Below are 22,374 nucleotides of genomic sequence, written 5' to 3' on the forward strand. Positions count from 1 at the left end.
ACAGTGTAGCATATTGCAGCCAGCCATCGTAGATTTATTAAAAAAGGGGCCGTTTTCCCTTGTGAAGCAATGCATGATAGAGAGATAACCAATCACAGATAGTGTTGCAGCAATATTCTGGGCAGAAAGCCAATAGTGTGGGCTGTCTTATGAAAGGTCGCGCCTGTCAGACGTTCATTACTATGCTATAAGCACAGAAAATGTCCATCAGATGTGACTTATTCCACTGCAAGAGGACGAGCATGTGGGTTTTGAATTTACCCAACATGCAGTTAGTGGATTAAACCATGTTAGTTTTAAAACAGCTTCCAACACAAGCACAAGCGCCTGTAGAATCCCGACAGAAAAAAAAGCAAGCTTTCAAACTGCAGATCACTTTCAAGCTGCTTTCTCTCCAGTTCTGCCTTGAGCACAGCCAGCGTACCGTCTACTGTATCCGACACATGAATATAAAAGGAAAGGGGGAGTTCACAAATGGTACATTCTCCTGACCTAACCAATTCACTTCCTTCTAAACCCCCATAAGTCCTGCCTCTCCACAGAAATCAGCACTTGTTTAATACTGTAAAACTATTCCATTCAGCCAGCAGACACTTTGTCAATATATCACCGGCAGGCTAGATATGAACAAAAGCACCCTTTATTCTGACCTTTCTCAAGGAAAAGCCCAGGTCATACAGGGAATATAAGAATTGCAGTGTTGTCAGGATGTCTGGCAAAACGTAAGTTAACCTCAGGGGAGAAAGTGATTCCATCACAGTAACATTAAATATTAATCACAGAATTTGATTTAAGCAGCATGATGCACTTCAGAATGACACTCCTCTGAATTAAAGTAGTGGGGTGAGCTGATGCCTGCTGGTCTTAGCTTTACGTGTATGCTTCTAACTCTGCATCTCTGAGAAACTTATATTCAAATAATATCTTTGTGGAAACAGCTAACTTTGATGGTTTTATTATTATTATTATTTATAAAATCAAGACAACTGCAGCAAGTCTTGCTACAGACAAAAGCACATTAAAATTCATAACTTTATTTCCTGATGCTTAACAGTTTCAAGCACAATCTTCATAGTTTAAATGAAATATATATTTATTTCCCAGGATTTTGCTGTTGCTTCATGACAAAAACTTGTATTGAAGGCTATTAAATGTTTATTTATTCAAATGAACTCTGAGTTCTACTGGGAAAAACCTATGGTTATTTACTATGAGCATCTTACTGTTTTAACAGACAGCAAAGCTTTCAGTGACATAAGACTACATTTCTTATTGTCTGAGTTTGCTTTATGGGCTGCCATAACATTAATAAAAAAACTGCATATTGCAAGACATTACAAAACAATGTTACTGTAGGATACAACTGCAAGCTTTCATATGCTAATAGGGTAACTCAGCAGTTTTTTTGTTCGTTTCTATTCTGCCCGTCAGCAAGAAGAGAAGTATTGAGGAAAAATTCAGTTTGTCCATTTAACCTTATGTCCATGCTAAACAAGGTTTGCATTAGAGAACTAAGCTTTGAAACTTTGAGAAATGGACATTAGGAGTTGCTCCGTGTCAGCAAATCCAAGATGGCAGATGATATTTTGAGCATGCCAATAATTTATGAAGAGTCAGTCTGCTAAAGATAAAAATAATTCAATTAATAAACAGAACCCTCTCCCTCTTCTCAAATCAGGAGACACAGAAATAGAGGAAGTTAAAATGACCATGAAAAAACTAACCTAAATATGGAAGACAAGCCCTGAAAACATCTTCGGAGATCCCTCAACTGACATCCTCAGGAAATGAGTTCCTGACTGGGACCCTGCCCCCAGTCCTATTCAAACTGAACCTCAGCACAGTGAACAAGAACAACCCAGCTGATCTCAAATGACTTAATAAGACATAAAAGAAGGTCCTGCAAATAACTCAATTCTAAATTATCTTCTTTTGCAGCATGAGCCCTAACACATCCTGCACGTGTCCAATCTCTTTTAGGTGACAGAACTGCATACTTCTATGCTTCTGGTGCTATACTCCCATAAACCGCAAACTTTTCTCTTTCTACACTTGCATCATAGACATCATCAGCAGAAACGGAGCTCTGGAAACAGTGCTTGTCAGTTTAGCATGGTTGCAAAGCAATAAGGAACAGAGTGGTTGGTGGCGAAGTAGTTTGTTTCAAGCATACCAAAATAGAGGGGGAATAAAACTGAACTGGAGACTAGAAGATATACCCCAAAAAATCAATTGTAAATAGGGCTCGCTTTTCAATGCATTCTTAACCAAGCCGATTTTTTGTACAAGCAACCAGAAATATGCAAACAATTTTGGACACAATTATCCACAAACACAATTTTCATTTAGGATATATCTACACTCAGCAGGCTTGCCATGTGTTGTAGACCAAATCCATCGAGGTAACTTTTCTGTGGGCAGCGTTAAATGTTTAGATGTCCAACTGAACTGAAATTCCGGGGCAAATAACCCTGGATGCAACTTTGCGCAATTATTTCCACTCGGACTTTGAGGGTGCAAAAAAGGCCAGGTTTTGATAATCTGGCAGATAACATATGTTGAGATTATTCCCAATTTCTTTATCACAATTTTATGGTAGATGAAGTTGACATGGTATTGCCTTATCCATTTGCAAATCTACTGCCAACTGATTTGCCAATGTTTCATCATGTTATGACAGTCTTGTACGGAAGAGCATAATATTTTATGGGTGATATTTCATCACAGGCATTTCAGTCTCAGTATTACACGTGGGAATAAAGCTAAAAATGCTTGAGCCGAGATGCTGTAGATCCAGCTGACAGGCACCCCACAAGTTATATTAAAAATGTGACACAGTTCTAACTATAAATTTTCCTGCTTTTGTCTATTTAACATAATACCCATAGTACAAACTATCTGTGCCTAAATACTGAGGTGTATTAGAACATCAGCTGATATACTGTTTATGCCATACTATAAAGGGTCTAAGGGCCATGTTTTCAAAACTACTTGCTTAAATTGCCCCCCCTGAAACATGAGAGGACACATGCAAATCAGTAAGTGTGCAGGAAAATATGTATTTGTGCATGAAGAATGGGCAATTGCTTATGCAAATGGCTGTTTGCATAGGAAAGTACCGTTTTGCGTGTACAAATAACGGAGAAATGATAATCTTGCAGCTAAAGCACGGGGCTGTGAGTTGGGAGATATGTGTTTTATTCCTAGTCTTGTAATGAACTTTTTGTGTGATCTTGGGAAAACCACTTACATTAATCTCTATGGATGAAATCAGAGAGTCAATGGTAAAACTCCCACTGATCTTACCATCTGTAAAATGAAAGTAATAATACTTCCTCATCTCACAGAGGAGTTGTGAGACCTAATTCATTAATATTTTGAGTCAAGGTTTTATACAAATGTCAAATAGTACTGGTATCAATGCACATTTTACCTGTACAATTACTTGCTTATGCACAAATTATTTTGGGTAGAATTTAATGAATATTTTTGAAAATACAGCCCTCAGAGTCAGCCTTAAAAATAATCTGCAAAGCAAAAACAAAGAGCAAATTAAGGCCAGATTTATTTGCTGAATGTCACCACTAAACAAGTGGGGGAGGGGGAACGACACACAGCACAAAAATATATTTACCAACCCTTCCAAGCTATTTTCCCCCACAGTGTGAAATTCTTTTGGTATTTTCTGGTTCAATGAAGATACCCAAGAAGGAATCACTGTGTGAAATTTCAAATACCAAAGGACTGCATGAGCTGCAATGAGACTTTACATATTTGTGATGGCTCTTTCCAGGCTATCTCCACTTAACCAGGAAATAACACAATAGCTTCAGAGAAGAAGAGTGAGAAATGTGGCTTAAATGTTTTTTTAAAGAACTTTAGTTAGACTTTTGCGGTGAAGCTCCTTAGTGGCCAGTTATTAGGGGATTGAGCACAAAAGGATGTGCTTTCTCATTTTTGATGTGCACTTCACCTCTAAGTCTGAATTTTAATTGCCACAGTCTGTGAGAGTCATTACTTTTTGGCAATGTTTGGCAATTTTGTTGTTGTTTTTTGCTCATCAATTATTTGGAATTTAAATGGAAACCAAAGAAAAATATGAACAGGCTAGTTTAAAAAAAGCAGATGCAAGCTAAAGCAATGCAATAAAGGCAAATAAAAGATGTACTTCTCTGGACAGGTTTAAATACATATGTGGAGAGAAAATATCATATCCTTGAAATATCATTCCTCAAGTGAAACTGATTTAACTATCTGTTGAACTGGGTCAATGCAACTGGTTATGAATAGCTTCACAAATCAAAACAAGTATTCAAATGTTAACCAAAAATGCTTGAGAAAGTTAAAGTAACACAGAAGAGGACCATCCGATTATGATTTCCAGTTTATGATTGAATGTGTTCAATTTCTATCACTTCCCATTATTCTTACAAAGAAGTGTCATACGACTGGATTAACGATATGCTATTTTTCTATTCTCATTATAATTTGTCAAAAGAATAAGGAATCTGAATATGAGTGCCTTATTTATACTGAAAAATACTCCATGGGGGACCATTGTTTTGACTCTTCCTGTAATTGGAATAGCTGGACATTCCTGTTTTCTCCATTTGCAGTCACAGAAGCCTTACAGAAACAGATGTACAGGTCAGACACAATGAAAAGCCCTTGACAAAGCCCTGGCTGGGATGATTTAACTGGGAATTGGTCCTGCTTCGAGCAGGGGGTTGGACTAGATGACCTTCTGGGGTCCCTTCCAACCCTGATATTCTATGATTCTATGATTCTATGAAAATGCACAACACTAAAAAAGGTTAGAGTAGTGAGGTACACTATTCTGGGCTCAAAGAAGCAAGAGAAACTAATCTCACTGTCATGAGAATTGTCAGCAAGAACAGAATTATGGAACATGAACCTATCTTTATGACAATGATTCTAATAAGAATGGGAAATGGAGTTAAATTAATATATTATTTACATTGTTAATGTAATCTCACAGCCTGCAGTTTCCAAATTAGACTTAATTTAAATCAAGAAATATAAAAAACTGACCAGATTATAGCATTTTCAAAATATCTCTGCCTTATGTAACTATTACCAATAAAATATCTAAACATAGATCTAAATAAATGTGAAAGAAATGGAATAATTTCATCATGGACCAAGTGAGAGATGTGATTATAGCAATGTCACAAGATTAAGTGAAAACAAAAAATTAGGCTAATTATCAAATTTGCCACAGATTTCAGAGCTGAGAGAGTGAACAGCATGCAACTTCAGTGTGCTCTTTCACAGAACTTGAAGTTATTCTTGGTGCTCTTTCTAAGTCTGAAATTTTGAAGTAGACAAGTCTTGCAGAATGACCAGAGAGATACAACTCAAAGAACCTCGCATACTCACAACATTGTCAGACAAGCCAATGCCAAAAGAACATCAGAACTTCTTAGAAAATAGACATATCTGATAGGCATTGATTGGTCTGGAGTTGTAGAAATTTTAGTCATTAGACCCACAAGGCATCAGGTTCTAGAAAAATTAAGAGGCACATTTCTCATTTTGGCATTATGGAAAATATTGTTATTGAGAGCAGAACATAGTTTGCCAGCTCTGAATTCGAAGCTTTTCGGATGTAGTATGATTTCAAGTATATCGCCTTCAGCCCCTATCATCCACAAGGAAATGGGCTGGCAAAGAGAACAGTCAAGTTTTCTAAGAGAATTCGACAACAAAATGACCCCATATTAACTCTCCTGAGTTAAACAACAACCTCTGTACTAAATTTATCAGGAGGAGAATTGTAGGATCAGGTTCTATACTTGAGCCAGTTTGAATTGTAAATATACAACATATGCTATATTAGAAACAATTTTAATGTAAAATAGTTTCTGTATGGCACATAGGTATGATCCAGTGCCTTCTGAAGTTAATATAATCCAGTGGTTCTCAAACTTTTGCATTGGTGACCCCTTTCACACAGCAAGCCTTGAGTGTGACTCCCCCTTATAAATTAAAAACATATTTTTATATTTATTTTTTATATTATAAATGCTAGAGGTGAAGTGAGGTTTGAGGGTGGAGTCTGACAACTCGCAACCCCCACGACGCTCAGTTTGAGTACCCCGATACAATCCTAGGATGCATCAGGCAAGGTATTCCCAGTAGAGACAGGTAAGTGTTAGTACCATTATACAAGGCACTTGTGAAACCTCATCTGGAATAGTGTGACTTTACTCAGTCTGACTGAACTACAACAGATATATCATTTTGCTAATACAGAATTCCAATCAGGTTTATTTTTAAGACCAATTTTGGTAGTAGGTAAGAACATATTGGCAACTTTATTTAAAAGCAAATTACCAAGATAGCAAAATATAACAATCGGGTATCGAGAATTTTGGAACATCACCAGTCTGCCCATAAATGACATGCAGTTATTCATCTGAACATGTCATGAGGCAGACATATAAAAATAACATTCCACTGTAAATTCTTTAAAACATTATATTCAAAAAGCAAAACTTTTATTAAATAGTATTGGAGATCTAAGAAAAAACAAATCATTTCCTTAGAACTGTTGGACATCCTTCCAACTGATTAGTCTAGCAGTTATAGCACGGAGTCAAGGGACCTGAGTTTTAGGGCTTGTCTACACAGTATCTTGTGGACCCTGCGGTTCGCACTAAAAGTTCCCTAAATTAGTCCCGTTTCAAAGAGCACTACATTAACATACACTAGGGAAGTTTTACTGTGCACCAGGAGGGTCCACGCAGGCAGATTAGTGAGTGTGGTGGGTGTGGAGTAAGGCACCATGTAAACAAGCCCTTTGGCCTGATCCTGCACCATTACAGTTAACAGTAGCTTCCCTTTAACACAGAATTAAACCAATACCTTAGTTTGTGTCTAGAGGACGAAGTGCTGCTGGGGATGCTTTCATTTGGATGCTATGTAACCCCAAGATTCTGACCCCCTATAATTATTTAAAATATTACTTTTCACAAGAGAAAAATCTGCTAATATCTAAGTGCTCATCAAAGAATATATAAATTTCATTTAGAACTATTTGTTCAAATGTCCTCACTTAGTTGAAACGGAATATGTTGCTCTCAACTTCCTTTCCTAAAAGGGCTGCCATTATAGCATCGTTTGCACAGAATGGCTTTGTTTCATCCCAGAATGGCTGCAATCCAGTAAGAGGCAAAATGATCCTAAGGTGATCACCCTGGGCTCCCACAGGATTATGCAATATAAATGACAAAAATACTACTAATATTAGAACTTATTGCCAGTAGCATTTGCTCGAGCCAGCAAGCTTCTCCAGGTAGCTCTGCTAATGCGCCTGGCAACACCCACACTCTTCCAGTGCCAATCAGCATATTCCAGTCTTGCAGAATTGTGCCAAGTTGTGTATGGTGATATTGTTATGTGAATAAATATGAATTAGAGACTTGGATGAGACCACCAAACTCATTTATTTGTGATGTACAAGTAAACTGGAATTTGAACCTGGTCTCCCGAGGTTAAATGGGCTACTTGTCTAGCCTACCTGAAACCTACACATCTTTTCCCTTCCTTTAAGTATTGTGATGAGCCAATTTCAGGCCTCTAATTACACAAATATGTACTATCTCCTTGTCTTCCAAATGTGGTACAGTTCACATGCTCTACTGGTCCTCTCTGGCTGCGGCCTTCCAGGTCAGGACCAGAGGTCATCAAAACATTTTAGTACATAGCATATGATCAAGAGTCCTGGCAAGAGTGACGATTCATCACAGGTTCTTATGTGGGCAGCATTATTTTACATCTGCTTTGAGGGCAAAAGGAAAAAGGCCCTGCATTTGGTTATTAACAAATACAATGCAACACATTCTGCTCACTCTCAAAATATAAACAGAATCTTCAACGGTCTGGGCATTTAATTAAAGAACAAGGGGCAAATACTGTAGCAACTATATGATCCTGCCAAAATATGGCAAAGTTACTTGAAAATAGGACAAACTAGTTGGTTGTCCAAACCGGTGCAAGCTAAATTTGTAGTGCATTTACTTGAACGAATCATTCAGCTCAATTTCCAAACTTTAGCATTTCCCAATGCTAACGCACTCAAATTGAACCAAAGCCCTAGTATTTGTAGAATATTAGGAATTGCCAAGGCTCAACCTGTCTCCAACAGTGGCCAACACCAGATGCTTCAGAGCAAGATGCAAGCAACACAACAGTAGGCAGATGTGTCGTAATCTGCCCTCCATGAAAGTCTGATCCTAATCCCTAATATGTACCAGTATTTCAGCAGCTGTAGTTCATACTGTAGTATGTATGTACTGTAGTGCATAGTTCAAATTAAAAACTGAAATGAAATACTGACACTAGATTAATAGATTCTGAGACCAGAAGTGACCATGGTGATCATCGAGTCTGACCTCCTGTTAAGCACAGGCCATAGAACGTCCCCAAATTAATATTAGAGCATACCTTTTAGAATAACATCCTATCTTGATTTAAAAATGGTCAGTGATGGAGAATCCACCATGACCCTTGGTACATTGTTCCAATGATTAATGATTCTCACCATTTAAAAAATGACATTTTATTTCCAGTCTGAATATGTCTAGTATCAACTTCCAACCACTGGGTTGTTATATCTTTCTCTGCTAGATGGAACAGCCCATTATTAATATTTGTTTCCTGTGTAAATACTTATAGACTGTAATCAAGACTTATTGAAAATTGACATTAACAGCCCAGCAAGCTCCTCAGCCAGCTCTTGGATACTGTACTACTCACATTCTTATTACACCCATTTGATGCATTTGTTTCAATTTTAAAAACTGCAAATATTTCAGTAGCTGGACCGTTTTACATAGGACACACTAAGTCGGTGCAAAACATTTTCAGTTTAATGTATGGAGATATATAGCTGTATGACTCCCATTAACGTTAACAGGAGTCACAAGGCTAAATGTTCTGAATGAAATTTACCCCAGCAGCTGTGGTAGGGTATAATATGGAGATGAATGCATGTTAGCTCAGAACTTCAATTTCTCTAAGTATGACAATTTCTGAAGTGGAATATTTTGTATGTTACAATAACGACTGTCCTTTCATTATCATTATCTATTTTATATTGTTAGCTGTACTCAATATATCCTTCCAGCATATTAAAAACCCTATTTGTGGATTAAGAAAAAAATACTGGGATCCTGAAATCAACATCTGTATAAGACTCTACAACCTAGATAGGACTTCTTTGTTTTTTAAACTCCCTTTAGTTGATTCTTAGGTATATTGAGAGGCTATTGATATTTGAGTACAGTCATAAATATCCGTTTCCACTGGCTGAACAGAGTTCAGTCCAAACATAGGCTACATTATTATATAAACACCTATTCGTATGCTTAACTTTGAAAACAGGAGTAGTTTCACTGATTTCAGTTGAACGCATGAGTAAGTGCTTTCAAGATCAGGGTCTAAGTATTTTAGGGAGTCGGGATAAAGCTCTTAATTAGTCAACACTGCTAAGGAACAAAAGAACTAAGAGATGGGACTGTTCTTTTTTGAGATGAAAAAAATCTATAGGACTCAATCCATCAAGACTCAGCTACTTCAGTTTGAAAAGTAAGAGATCTGGCTAATTAATACATTTATATTTATCATATAGCAATATAAAATTTATATATATAAACTGATTTGAGGAGCAAAACATCACTTTGTATTAGACCCACATCATTTGTGTATTACACAAAATCACCCCTAGGCTCATATCTGGAAGTCGGTCTATATTTAAGTTGCACTACTTAATAAATCAAGCATGTGTCAAAAGAAAGGGAAAGCACAGTGAAAGGCAAAGTCCAGGGCCAACACCGTCCCGCCCCACCCCCATGTCACTATTAAGCACACAAAATCCCTTGCTTGTGCCTTCCAGGTCTCTGCTAACAGCCATTTCCAGGTTATGGATCTGGATGGTTGTAACCAGCTGCACTGATCTATTTATGGTAGCAGTATGGCCAGGAGCCATCTGAACTATCTTCTGAGCTTCTCACAATATTGCTCAGATCAGAATATCCTGCTCAATCAGAGGTACTTCTCAGGCAAAAGCAACATGAATACCCCACACATTTTTCCCTATATCTTTGCATCCCTTGTAGTCGAATACAACAGCATTGTTGTGTCGCTTCTGCTTGTTTATTTCTCGGGACAATTTATGTTTTGGAATTCATCATTTTGACACGTAGCTGCGTTTGTCCCTGGTAACAGTACTCACTTACAGTTTGCTTTAAAACAGGATACCTGTATGCAAGACTCTCATGGTCTCAGTAACACCAAGATATTGTTTCCAAACAGCCTGTCTTTTGATAGACATAAGCAGACTGCGTTCTCCCCCTCTCCACACAGATACTCTGTAGGTAATCTTTTTTGTAGTCCACAACCAAGATACAATGCATGTCACCTAGTGTAACATAGATGTAGGGCCTTCCTGCAGAAGAAATGGTCCTTGCAGCTTCATATAAATTATGGATTTATCACATTTCTTAGTGAAATGGGCCACCTAAAGTTATATTCATTAATGTAAACTTGCCATAGGATCATGCATAGAAATCATATATAAAGAACCTGAAAGACATATCTAAAAACTAAAGGTTACATTACACAAGTACTATTAAAGTATTATTAATTTATTAGCACTTTATTAATATTGTTAATGTTCTATGCCATTTGCAATCTAGTTCCTGGTTAGACTGATTTATTAAAATACTGTAATTGAAAAGATAGCATTTTAAGATGCTAATGCAGAAAAGCACTTAGGACCAGATTCTGGAATTGTTGCATTCAGCATTGCAAGGGTGTCTAAATCCCCTGACAGTAATGTGATTTAGGGTCCTATGTGCCCAAATCCTTTTAAAATAAAGGATTTGGTCTCCTAAATCAGTTAGGTAATGCAACATTGAGCACAGGACCAGCTAAATACCTTTAAAAATCCTGGCCTTTAGCCCACTGAATGGGAATACTCACGTGCTTAAAGTTAAGCCTACATTTAAATGCTCTGGATCAGGGCCTCTTATAAAAGATTTATGTCTTGCTTAATTTTGCATGGATGGTGGGAAAGGGCATCTTAAGTGTATAACATCTGTAACCTCTTTCTTCCAAGAAGCCACTGCAAAATGGTGTTACCTGCATTACTGTTCAATAGAGGATTCTCTGCTGAACAGATTGACAGGGTGTGGGTCCATGTTCTTTATAGCCATGTTCAAGCAGCACAACTGGCCATCAGATGATGCTCAACTAAACAATTGCAAACTCTCCAGTATTGTCAATTAATGTTCTTACAATTTCACCCTATTTTTATAAAGGTCACATTGCACCTTGGAAGGAATCTGCGCTAAGTCCAAAGTATTTTCTGCACTCCCTATTGTCTACCTCTGCTATATTTATCAAATTTTCCATAGTGTTTTCCCTATGGGAAAATGAAATTAGCTTTTATATTCTGTTTGAATTCTCTTAATTAAAAAGATATTTTTTTATGAAAGTTAACTGCGGAGAATAGAGAAACTTAACAATACAGTAAATTTATTCAGTATAAATCCAGCTGAACTTGTGCTCTCTCAGCTTTAAAAATCTGCTATTTGAAAAATGGAATTTGATGCAATCCTAATCATTACACGGGAAAGTGGAGTATTCTTAAGTACTATCTGAAAAGACTGAACAAGAACAAAGCAGGCTTTAGGACATATCTTGACTGTGGAAGACTGAGAGACAGAATACCAAACAGCAAAAACACGAAGTAAAAATATAGCAAAAGAATCTCACACCCTGTATTAAACACTGATTCTGCCAGTGGCACAGTACTTACAAAACAACAGCAACAAAAGGGTCAGATCCTTTAATTTTTGCCTTCACTATTTAAAAAAATAAACAAACAAAGATCAGAAATAAGTCCTCTACTTCTTCAGGAAAAAAAATAACAGTGCGTTTATTAAAAAAAAGTTCTCTTATAGAGCGTGGTAGGCTATTTATAAAATATAGGAGTTTGATCCAACACCCATAGGAGTCAGCAAGAGTCTTTCCTTCAGTGGAGATACAAACTAAAAAATGTTCATTTTAAAACCAGCAAACGCTAATCTCTTCTTCGATTTGTCAGATGTTTTTTATTTTATTTTATTTACCTATAGCATATACTATGTTATTACTATAATTGATTCACTGTCATTCGTTTGTCATTGCACTATGAATAAAATCCTGAGTTTGTCTTGAGTAAGCGCTAAGGGTTGCAGGATTTTCCCTACAAGGTTATGTATAAAAGAAGTTTTTTTTTTAAAGCTAACTATACAAAACCAAGAATTCTGTGTAGACTTCCAAATACTTGAAAAATGTATTTCCTTGCAGCTTCATGTATCCCTAGGCAAAACACTATTTACTTATTCTCATATGTAAATCATTCTGTGTTTATCACTGTGTTTAGACTTTTGTTCCCTGGAAACTGAATGGCATGGGTAAAGTGGTACCTTGCCTGAAATAGCCAGTGTAAGTTTTCAGACTGTAAGTGCATGTCATCAAACAAATGCCAAGGCACTCATCAATGAAGATGAGTGGTGTAAACTTTCTGAATAGAACTTAAAGCAAAGAGGCCCTTATACCCAAATTCGTAAGATGAATATTAAACAAAATGTTGGAATGGCAGCATATATTTTTAAGGTGAGTCCAGGTCTAATTACTGTTGCTTCGAGCTTGGCAATCTACTTGGAAAACTTGACAAATCTGCCTGGTTCACCAAGCTTCTGAAGCCTGAATAGTACTTTATGGTACCCCTGGGAAAAATGGAATTTAAAGGCTTTAGAAGACTGTGATGCATCTAGACCAAATTAATAAAGCAAACTTATTTTCCTTCTAAAGCAATTTATTCAGGTTTTAAAAGAAATGCATGTTTTATTCTGAAACAGGCATAATTGTATTGCCTTATAGCAAAGACAGCGATACTGTTAATATGTAAAGCTAGAGTTATTTATAAATGGTATTACTGAGCACTCATTTCTATATTCATATTCCTCCACCTCCATAAAGTAGTCCAGATTAAAAACAAAATCAACTTTAAGTATGGAGCACACACATATGCGTAAGACAAGTGAAGCATCCCTTAAAGTGAAGCCCCAATTTGGGTTAATTCTAATATGCTAGTCAATTCTGAGAGAGTTTCTCATTCTTCAATCTTTAGTTCACTTCCTGGTTGAGTGAGTGGTTGGCAGACTGAAGCTCTGATGAAACCACAGGCAGGAGATCATAACAGCTGCAGGGGGACAGTCAGAGTCCCTGCTTCTCCCCTTATGACTCAGATGGAGATATCCCCTGTTCTTTCACAGATAATAACTCCAGCATGGGGTGAGAAGAGTAGGCAGGGACCACAACGAATTTCACAGATGACCAGCAGTGGGGAGAGAGAGCAGCAGGGAAGGGCAGTTTCTCTTCAGAACTCCCAAATAGGGAAAATAGCTCTTCTCTCCACCACGTTGGTAGCATAGGTGAGTTTTTACCTCTCCTTCAGATGGTCAAGCTTAAAGTACCACAAGCAAAGACAACACCCAGCCACCTCTCATAGAGCAAAGCCCAGTGGCATATACCACCCTCAGATACCTCAGACAAGTTGCAATGGTCCTCTGTAAAGTAGTTATGTACCATGTAGATTAATTCCCCAAACGCACTGAATTTCAAAGCCGTAACTTTGAAACCCTATGGAACCTTGTAGTATGGTTTGCAGGACTGTTTGGGATAACCCTCTAAGATTTTGTGGGGTTATTTCTGGATTTTGCTATTTTCTATATTACTATATTCAACCTCTCTAGAACATTTTGCAGATCATTTTGGGCAAATTCCAGATATATTTACTCTACTTTTCAGAGCTGACACAGCAGTTTGTACATGATGTTATTTGCAAGAAGAATGTCCACAACTAAATATTTTTATAACACAAAAGTATATTTTGTGTACAAATACATATGCATATATGTGTATATGCATTCACATACACATATATTCCCAATAAAAAATTACATTGAAATTGGGTTAAGGTTGAGAATACATATCAATAATATGTATTAAAGGGATGTGGTATTTATAAAATTAAATTTAAAAAAAAAAAAAAACCCAACATTATGAACCCAGGACATTCAGAATTAAAGTTAAACTTAAAAGAAATCCTGTTAAGTTATGCAAATGCACAGTTAGGAAACCCAAAATAACTTTAGCTTTGCCCTCAGTACAAATAACTTACACTGATACAATGCAATAACAATATAATTTTAATTAAGACATCTTAGTGTTTGTGGACCCAGGTTGGATTAAATTGATTTTTAAAGATTTTTTTTTAGTTCCCCACCACCTCATGGTGTCATTACAGGGCAGAGTTCAAGTGATTTGATTAATGGGTAGTTTTGAAAAAGAAATATTTAAAATTAGTGGTCATTTTTGCTGTCATATTTCATAACTGAAAGTTCTTAATTCAGCAGAAGGTGGTACACAAAATCTTCTTCAGATAATTCACAACGGATTACCTTCTTTTTAAATTGCAACATCATCCTACAGCAGAACCTCAGAGTTACGAACTGACTAGTTAACCACACACCTCATTTGGAACCAGAAGTATACCATCAGGCAGCAGCAGAGATTTAAAAAATCCATTTACAGTACAGTGTTACACATAAAGTACTAAAAAAAAAAAAGGGGGGGGGGAAGCAGCATTTTTCTTTTGCATAGTCAAGTTTCAAAGCTGTATTAAGTTAATGTTCAGTTGTAAACTTTTGAAAGAACAACCATAACAGATTACAAGGTTACGAACATTTCAGAGTTATGAAAAAACTCCATTCCTGAGCTGTTCATAACTCTGAGGTTATACTGAATTGTTCTCAATGGGATTGAAACTATAAGATACCTCAGTTAAGATTTCAAAATGGCCACTACTTCCCATAGTTCCCAATAAAAGTGAAGCTAAGGTCCCTTAGGGAAGATGGTGGCCCCTACTGCTGTCAGGAAACAGAGAGAAAGGCCACATGGAATGGGTGAACAGAGACAATAGCCATCTTTGCTAAAAATAGCCTATGCCTTAGTCCCACTGAGAACAATGGAAGATGGTAGCTATTTTTTTTAAAAGGTCAGTTATTTGTGAAATTCTCTGTGGTAGACCCTTATTCCTCAGCCTGTGCCGAAGGAGAATCTTTCAGTTACAAAAAAAATAATAGGGAAAATGATGAGTAATCCTAAACAAATTCTTCAACATACCCTGTGCACAATTTTTAATTTTTGAATTCTAACCATATGGGAAGTTTGAAGAGTTTCTGTTGTTCCATTATTAAGATCATTAGGGCCAAACAAAAGGTCTGATACTAGGTGCTACACTTCTTAAAGGATCAATCTTTAATTAATTTTAACTTGTAAACAAACTATCAGATATATATTCTCAGCAAATTCATTTTATTCTCAAAGAGCAAGTGCAAAAATTTTGAGGATACAGAGATGTATTTTCATACATCATATAGTATTGAGCTTTTCATTTGCTTTAAGTGAAAAGCTTAACTCCTCCTTAACTATGGAGCCACAACCGGTGTTTCTCTCTCACACTCTCTCTCACACACCCACTCCCACCAAGTAGCATGTACAATACAGATATTTGAAATGAAAGCCTTGTGGACTCAGAACTTGGGGGATGACACCTCTCTCTCTCTCTCAGCAAGAAGTGCTGTACCTCATGACTTAGTATTACATCTCTTGAGAAATAGTGTCAATTTTGCCAAACTCTACAAAATTAGATAGTTAGTCTGGTGATCTGTAGAACTGAGTCTATGAAATTCATTCCATTTAATACCCTAAACTATAGGTGAACTGTGGTCTCTTTCAAAGACCAGTGCTTTGCTGAATAAACCTACGTTAAAAGTTAATGTAAGTAGGGTTTGAAGTAAACCTTTGGTCATTTACCACACATGATTGGATCTCTTGACTGAATTATTGCTACTTTATTATTCTAGACCTTGAAGTTTAATTTTGAAGTGTGATGCAAGAAGATGTCAGACACTGTAAAACTTTTATGTTCTGAAGCAATCATCTGCATTTAGCTTATGTTTTATGAAGCTGTTGATACTCCGTGGACTGTTTTCAAAACCTTCATAATCTATGTGTTATCTGTTTCTGACAGAAATTATCATGAACAATTTTAGTGCTTGAATCGGCAAGGTGCTGAGCACCCTGAGCCACAAGACAGCCAGGCACTTAATTATGTGATTAATTATTAATTGTTAATGTGTGTAGTGCCACTGAAGTCTATTCACAAGGTTAAGGTTAAGTAGCATGTGCATACTTTCCAGGATTTGGAATATGGTCCATTTTTAGGCTCTAGGTCCAATCCTGCTCCCAGGGAAGCTAGTAGGAGTTTTACCCTCTAAGTAAAGCGTTTTCCTTAGTAAATATTCTTACCTGTTCAGATAATGAATGCAATTCATAACTCGTTTTACTCACTTTTTAAAATCAGGCAAACTCCCACTGAAGCCGATCATAGAATAAAAATATATAGAACTACCAAAGTCAATAACAGCTTGCCTGACTAAGGGCCTCAGGATTTCTCTATATTGACTTTATGAAGTTCAGAAGCCGGCCTAAATGTAAAAACTAAGGGCTATGTATGGTCCTAAGCTAGGCATGTGAATTCCTATTTATACCACTTGGACTTGCACATGTGTTTAACTGAGGGAACACTTTTGCTAGTTATCTTCACTCTATTAAATGTCTATCGAACGCACGATAAATCTTTTGAACTTCCTATACAAGCACTGCAGACCACATGAATGTATGATTAGCTAGCAAAGTCAGGGAATGTTATTTATAACATTTGATTAGTCTTTCAAAAAATGCCTGTTCCAAATTCAACTCTGATGCATATTTTGCTTCACCAAATGATCTGTGACCATTTCTTGACTTATTACATTATCATCACTAAGCTTAACAAACAGGTCTGCTAAGTCTATTAATCTTTTGGCACACAAAATCTAAAGCTTTAGAAACTAAACTTCTTACTACAAGATATAGAAAATGTGGTGTAGAAGTTAAAAGAAAAATTCAGTGCATATTCTGTTAAAAAACTTCATTTTGTGTATCAAAGTGTAACTGATACACTTATCAGAACCCAACTATGAATGTAATGTTAATGACCAGTATCTATTTGGAAGGGAGGGGTGTCCTTTTGCAACAGAAGCTTCTCACACTGCCAAACAATGCATTCATATAGCTTCTAACAGAAAAAAATATTGAACATATTCAAATGTAAATTACCATCCATACACCTAAGAAAAGCATCATTACTGTCTGCATAAATGAATGGATGTAAGAAATGCCATCCGCATGGCACCTGAGTACTTTCAGGACTCATACTGCATTTCACATTTTAAACTGTACAGTTGTATAAAATACAGAGTTTAGGCTTTTCAATACTAATTTATCAGGGTGGATAAAAATCAATGATTTAAAAAAAAATTAAAAAATCAGATTTTTTGACAAAATGCTTTTTGAGGAAAAAAACTATCTAAAATCGTTTTAATTACTATACATTGTAGCTCAAAGATATCTCATCATGGAATACGGATTATAAATTCTAATTCTATAGTATGAGACAATATATTCATGTACTGTTTAAGAAAAAATTTGTAAATGAGTTCCAATAGTTCATGGATTAGGGACCCAATTTTATGGGGTTCCAGGGGCTTCTGCAGAGATTATTTAGGTTAATCTTTCTATCTACCCAATGGGACTCAGAGCTCAGTCTAGAAAATACCATCAGAGATGCTTAGCTTTGCAGTTCTAAAACTGCGGATTTGTCTCTCTAGAGGTAACGTGCTTGTTAACAGCAAAAATGTTTTTAAATAAATAAATAACATATAGAGATGAGAAATACCAGGCCTCAACCCTATTGTCCCTCTGCAAATGTGTGTACACAGAGTCAGTCCCTTACCCTTCTCTAAAAGTGCAAAGTTTCAAAAAGTTCAATGAACAGAAGACTGTTGGGGGCAGAACAGATCTGGACAAGGAGAAGAAGTCTGGAGATAAATGTGAGAAGAGAGGGACAGGCAGTAGAAACAACAGTGAAACTCTTTGAGCAGCATATTCCAGAAGTCTTGAGGTCTTTCTGAGTGTAGCCTTCATTGATTTGAGATCTACCATACCATTCTCTCACTAGAAGGGAAAACCTGTAATGGCAGCAGGCCGTAAGAAAGACCCAATTTGGGTCTCATCTATCTCTGAGTTGTAAAGAATATGTATTAAGGTTATAACAACCAACAAGAATGCACTTTTATGTAGAAATCCATGATTAAATCAAGTCTTCCGGACTAGTGATTTAAATCATGATTTAAATCAAATCCACCCTGTAATTTATCATGCTAAAATTGGTTCTGATTCAAATACAAAATTATGTCCAGCTTGCTTTTACACTGGAGGTGTCCACAATATTAATTTTCTATGAATCTCTTATCAGGGGGGCCACCAAATCATCTAGTCTGATCTTCTGTGTATCACAGGCCAAAGCTTGAAATCTCAAATATATACATGCATAAACAAAAACATACATATACACACACAATTCATTGATATGTGGGCTGAATTCTCATTTACATTAAGGCACCTTTACGCTTCTCTGGCAATGACTAAGAGCCTAAACAGTCAGAAGAACTAACATTGTTTAAACTGTCTATTAAGGGCCAGGCCATAAAACATATCTGTATGCACAGATGACAACTCCACTGCCTTTAGAGATCTTCTGTGAGAATGTAAGGGTGCAGCCATGCAAATCTCATAGGATCAGGCCACCCTATGACACAAAATTTCCCCAAATCCCATGAAGAGGAGACACAACTCAAGCTGAATTCCTCTTGAAAGCAGGAAAAGAGGTAGAAGCTGCCTCTGTTGCATTGTCCCACTCCTGCCATCCACAGGTGCACCAAGACTTTAGGAGTAGGGGCTTAAAAGTGAGTAGCTAAGAATAATCCAGCCTCCACTGCATTGTCCCCAGCTGACCACTTGCATATGCATACAGCTATAGCATTAACTCTTGAGACGTTCTCTTCAGAGCTGCTAGTGCGAAGTTGTGGGTGATCTGACCAGTAAAAACATGGCTCCTGAGGAATCAGTGCTGCCGGGGAGACTGTGGATGACTAGACTCAAGAAGCATCTCAGTGACTGCTAATATATGAGAGTGCATATTCACTGCAGAACAGATGGCTGGCAGCCATATAGCCCTGTCCACTCTCTGGACCTCAAAACCTATTCCATTTTAAGGGAACAAGTGTTAATTTTTGCCCCTCTTTTTCCTCTCTTCTGCAGTTATTTTTTTTAATTCAGGAAGGGTTAATCCAGCCCTACACTAATTTTACAGTACAGTACAGTTACCTAACATATTAGAAATGTTTTTATCTTTTAAATTTGCTAATGATGTTTTGAATTAACACCAAATAGCAATCATCCCATTGAAAACAAACTATAATTAGAACAGTAACACTAATTTATTTATTTGTGTTTTATACTGAGTGTGAAATATTGCTTTATACACACACACACACACATATATGGGAAACTATTAACTTTACCTTTTTTTAAAGATTCAGTTGTCCCAGCTTGCTGCACTAGAGTCAGACTTTACAGGCAATCTTCTGTAGTGATAATATAGTACAGAACATAATTTGAGGGAATATTTCAGAGATACAGAAGCAGACAGTATGTAGACTTTTTAAAAATAATTTATCTCAGTCCAAAAATAATTCTCCTGATACATCCCTGTATTTTATCATGAGTTTAATGTACACTGAACTCTTACAACAATAACCATATAAATACATGGACTCACAGAAACTATCCACTAATGGTCTAATGTACACAGACTTCAAGGGGAGCTATATACGCCCAGAATCACTGATGTATATGCTATAGAACCATATACAATTGAAACAGTTGGGTTTGTTTGACAGTTGTCACAGACATATGTTGTGTAGCAAGACAGCTTCTTTTGAAAACATGAATGAACATTTCAGAGATGCCTCAGAGAGCAGCAGAAAAACATTACCAGCATTAACCAGCAAACGTTTTAAAAACAGATTAGTCAGTTTCCTTAGTATTTAAACAAAATGTTGAATAAGGAGATGTCCACATTCTGCTCTCCTGTACAGATTACTGATGGTAAAAGCAGAAGTCTGATACCAGGACAAGAGCTAGTATTCATTATTTATTTTAATACACAAAAAACAGAAATTAAATTCCTGGATGACATGTCGTGCCCAAATCCTCACCTTTTCAATTTATAATCCTTTACCAACTAGACATATGTTAAAAGTTGCATCACAAACAAAATATAGCAGTAATGGGCTCAGCTCTTTCCCTTACTAAATGTACAAACTCCCATTGACGCAAATGGAGTAATACTTGTATATTGGTGACAGAACAGATGCCAAATGTCATGAAGATGGCAATAAAAGAGAAGACATATGCTTATGCCTTTGGTAAGTAATCATGGCCCTAACAGAAAGAAAATGTTCTTTTCATGTTGTTTTTCTTATTGAATTAGTTAGAAAAATAATTTTAAAATGTTTCTGTATCAACAGTGAGCAGTCTCCATGGTCCCCAGGGAGCAGAAAGTACAGAGACCAGTAATGTGAGCATCCATGTAAACATGGGGAAGCTTCTCAGTCATCCCTATAGCCACTAACATAGGAGATGGCATGTAAAATCCTGGATCTGAACATGGTTCACCTGGGCAGGGAGAGAGGATTTGAATCTGTGCCTGGTTATGGAAACCAAATGTCATGACTAACCATTATTACCTCTATAATTAAGCAAATCAAAATCCTGGATCTGAATATCTTAGTACTTTGCAATCCAATTCTTGTACATCAGGCTGCTCTCTCTAATAGACAGATAGGCTTCATTACAGTATCTGAGTGCATAACACATGCATAGATAAAATTTCACTATGCCCTTTACACTGACCCCTTACTCAGAAGGAATAAGAGATTATGAGATTGGACCCATTCTTTGATATTATACTATAATGCCACTGTCCTAGAGGAGTGAAAATATACAGTACTAAATAAAATTGCATCAAACTGGATAACATCTAGAGATCACAGAAGATCTTATAAAAAAAGGAAGGACTTTTCCCCAGTTTTAGCAGAATGTACTGGCCTTTGCTAACAGAAAATTTTTTTCTTTACAGCAATCTTCATAGCATTTTCATTAAAACACATACTAAGCCTTTAAAGAGAATGAATATTTACGGCAAGGTCTATTTGTATACCAATTAATATGACTGTCTTCGCTTTAGCTCTTTTAGGAGTATGACAGTTGTAGTTTCTCCAAAGAGCTCCTAAGTAGCAATCATACACTATTCTGGTCATCAAGAGGTGTAAAGTCTCATCCTCCTAATTATAGGTCTTTCCTGTGTTATTACCATCTCTGTATTAACTATCCAGAAGCAGAACTCAAGCAGTACTTGTAAGCAAATAAAAATAGAGAATAGGAGGTGGTTAGCCTGTATATTGGCTGCTATACCCTGATACAAAACAAGAAAACATGGAGCTCTCTTTAATTATTCTCCTTCTGGCTGCAGACAATAAATTACATCTTGCCCACCTCTCCGTTCTGTGGATTAGTATTTTTTAGTCCATAAATCCTGTTTTTCCTGGACTTTCAGTGGCCCCTCTGAGTAACATTCTTATAGATCAACGCTCCTTGGAAGGTTGTCTAACAAAGCACATATTTAGCAAACATCAATCCCCTTTTCCTGTAGATCAAGTTTACTTTTAAAAGCTTCTAAGTTCCATGGGTCTAAAGTGCAAGTGAGTGAGCTAGCCTTGAAGCATTAATCGAGAGTGCTACTGCTAAACTACTAACCCAGACAACCTGAAGTCCCAGGGCCTTAAAATTTATCAGTCCAATAGAAGTTCCCTGCTCTCCAGGATGGATTCCATTGAATAATATTAAGTGCATGTAAACATGGCCCTCCCTTCCTCTACAAAGGGTGACATTTTTAAGTGCTCGTGAAAGGTATGCAAGATGGAAGAGTGTAAAGCCACCAATGTATTCACAGAACATGTAGTACCGGTCAGTGTTCTGGTGAGGATCAATGTTTAAGAGATGAAAAGGGAATTCAGCCTCCTTGCTGATTCAGTCCTTGCTCTCTCTACACTAGGCAGAATAATGGCGAGGTTACAGCTTGATATTTATATTAATTACTATTCAGTGTTAGTTACTGATCACACAGTGAACTGCCCGTTTTTTTGTGTGTTATTGCCTTTAGCTATGAAACTTGAAAAAATTAAAAACAGACTCAAAACAGGATAACATGGAGAATTTCTAGTTGTG

General features: G+C 36.7%; 1 protein-coding gene across 12 annotated transcripts in view; it reads right to left on the reverse strand.

Moving 5' to 3' along the window:
• Window positions 1-22,374, reverse strand: part of MBNL1 (muscleblind like splicing regulator 1) — a 192,116-nt gene that overhangs the window by 154,820 nt on the left and 14,922 nt on the right. Inside the window, exon 1 of one of the 12 annotated variants that reach the window (XM_074963752.1) lies at window positions 3-234. The exons of the other annotated variants lie outside the window; for them this stretch is intronic. The gene's annotated coding sequence lies outside the window, so the exon portion shown is untranslated. Of the gene's footprint in view, window positions 1-2; window positions 235-22,374 lie in introns of those variants that run through there. 12 annotated transcript variants of the gene reach the window in all.

The sequence above is a fragment of the Natator depressus genome, chromosome 9 (genome assembly GCF_965152275.1).
Source record: "Natator depressus isolate rNatDep1 chromosome 9, rNatDep2.hap1, whole genome shotgun sequence".
In the NCBI taxonomy this organism is placed as follows: domain Eukaryota; kingdom Metazoa; phylum Chordata; order Testudines; family Cheloniidae; genus Natator; species Natator depressus.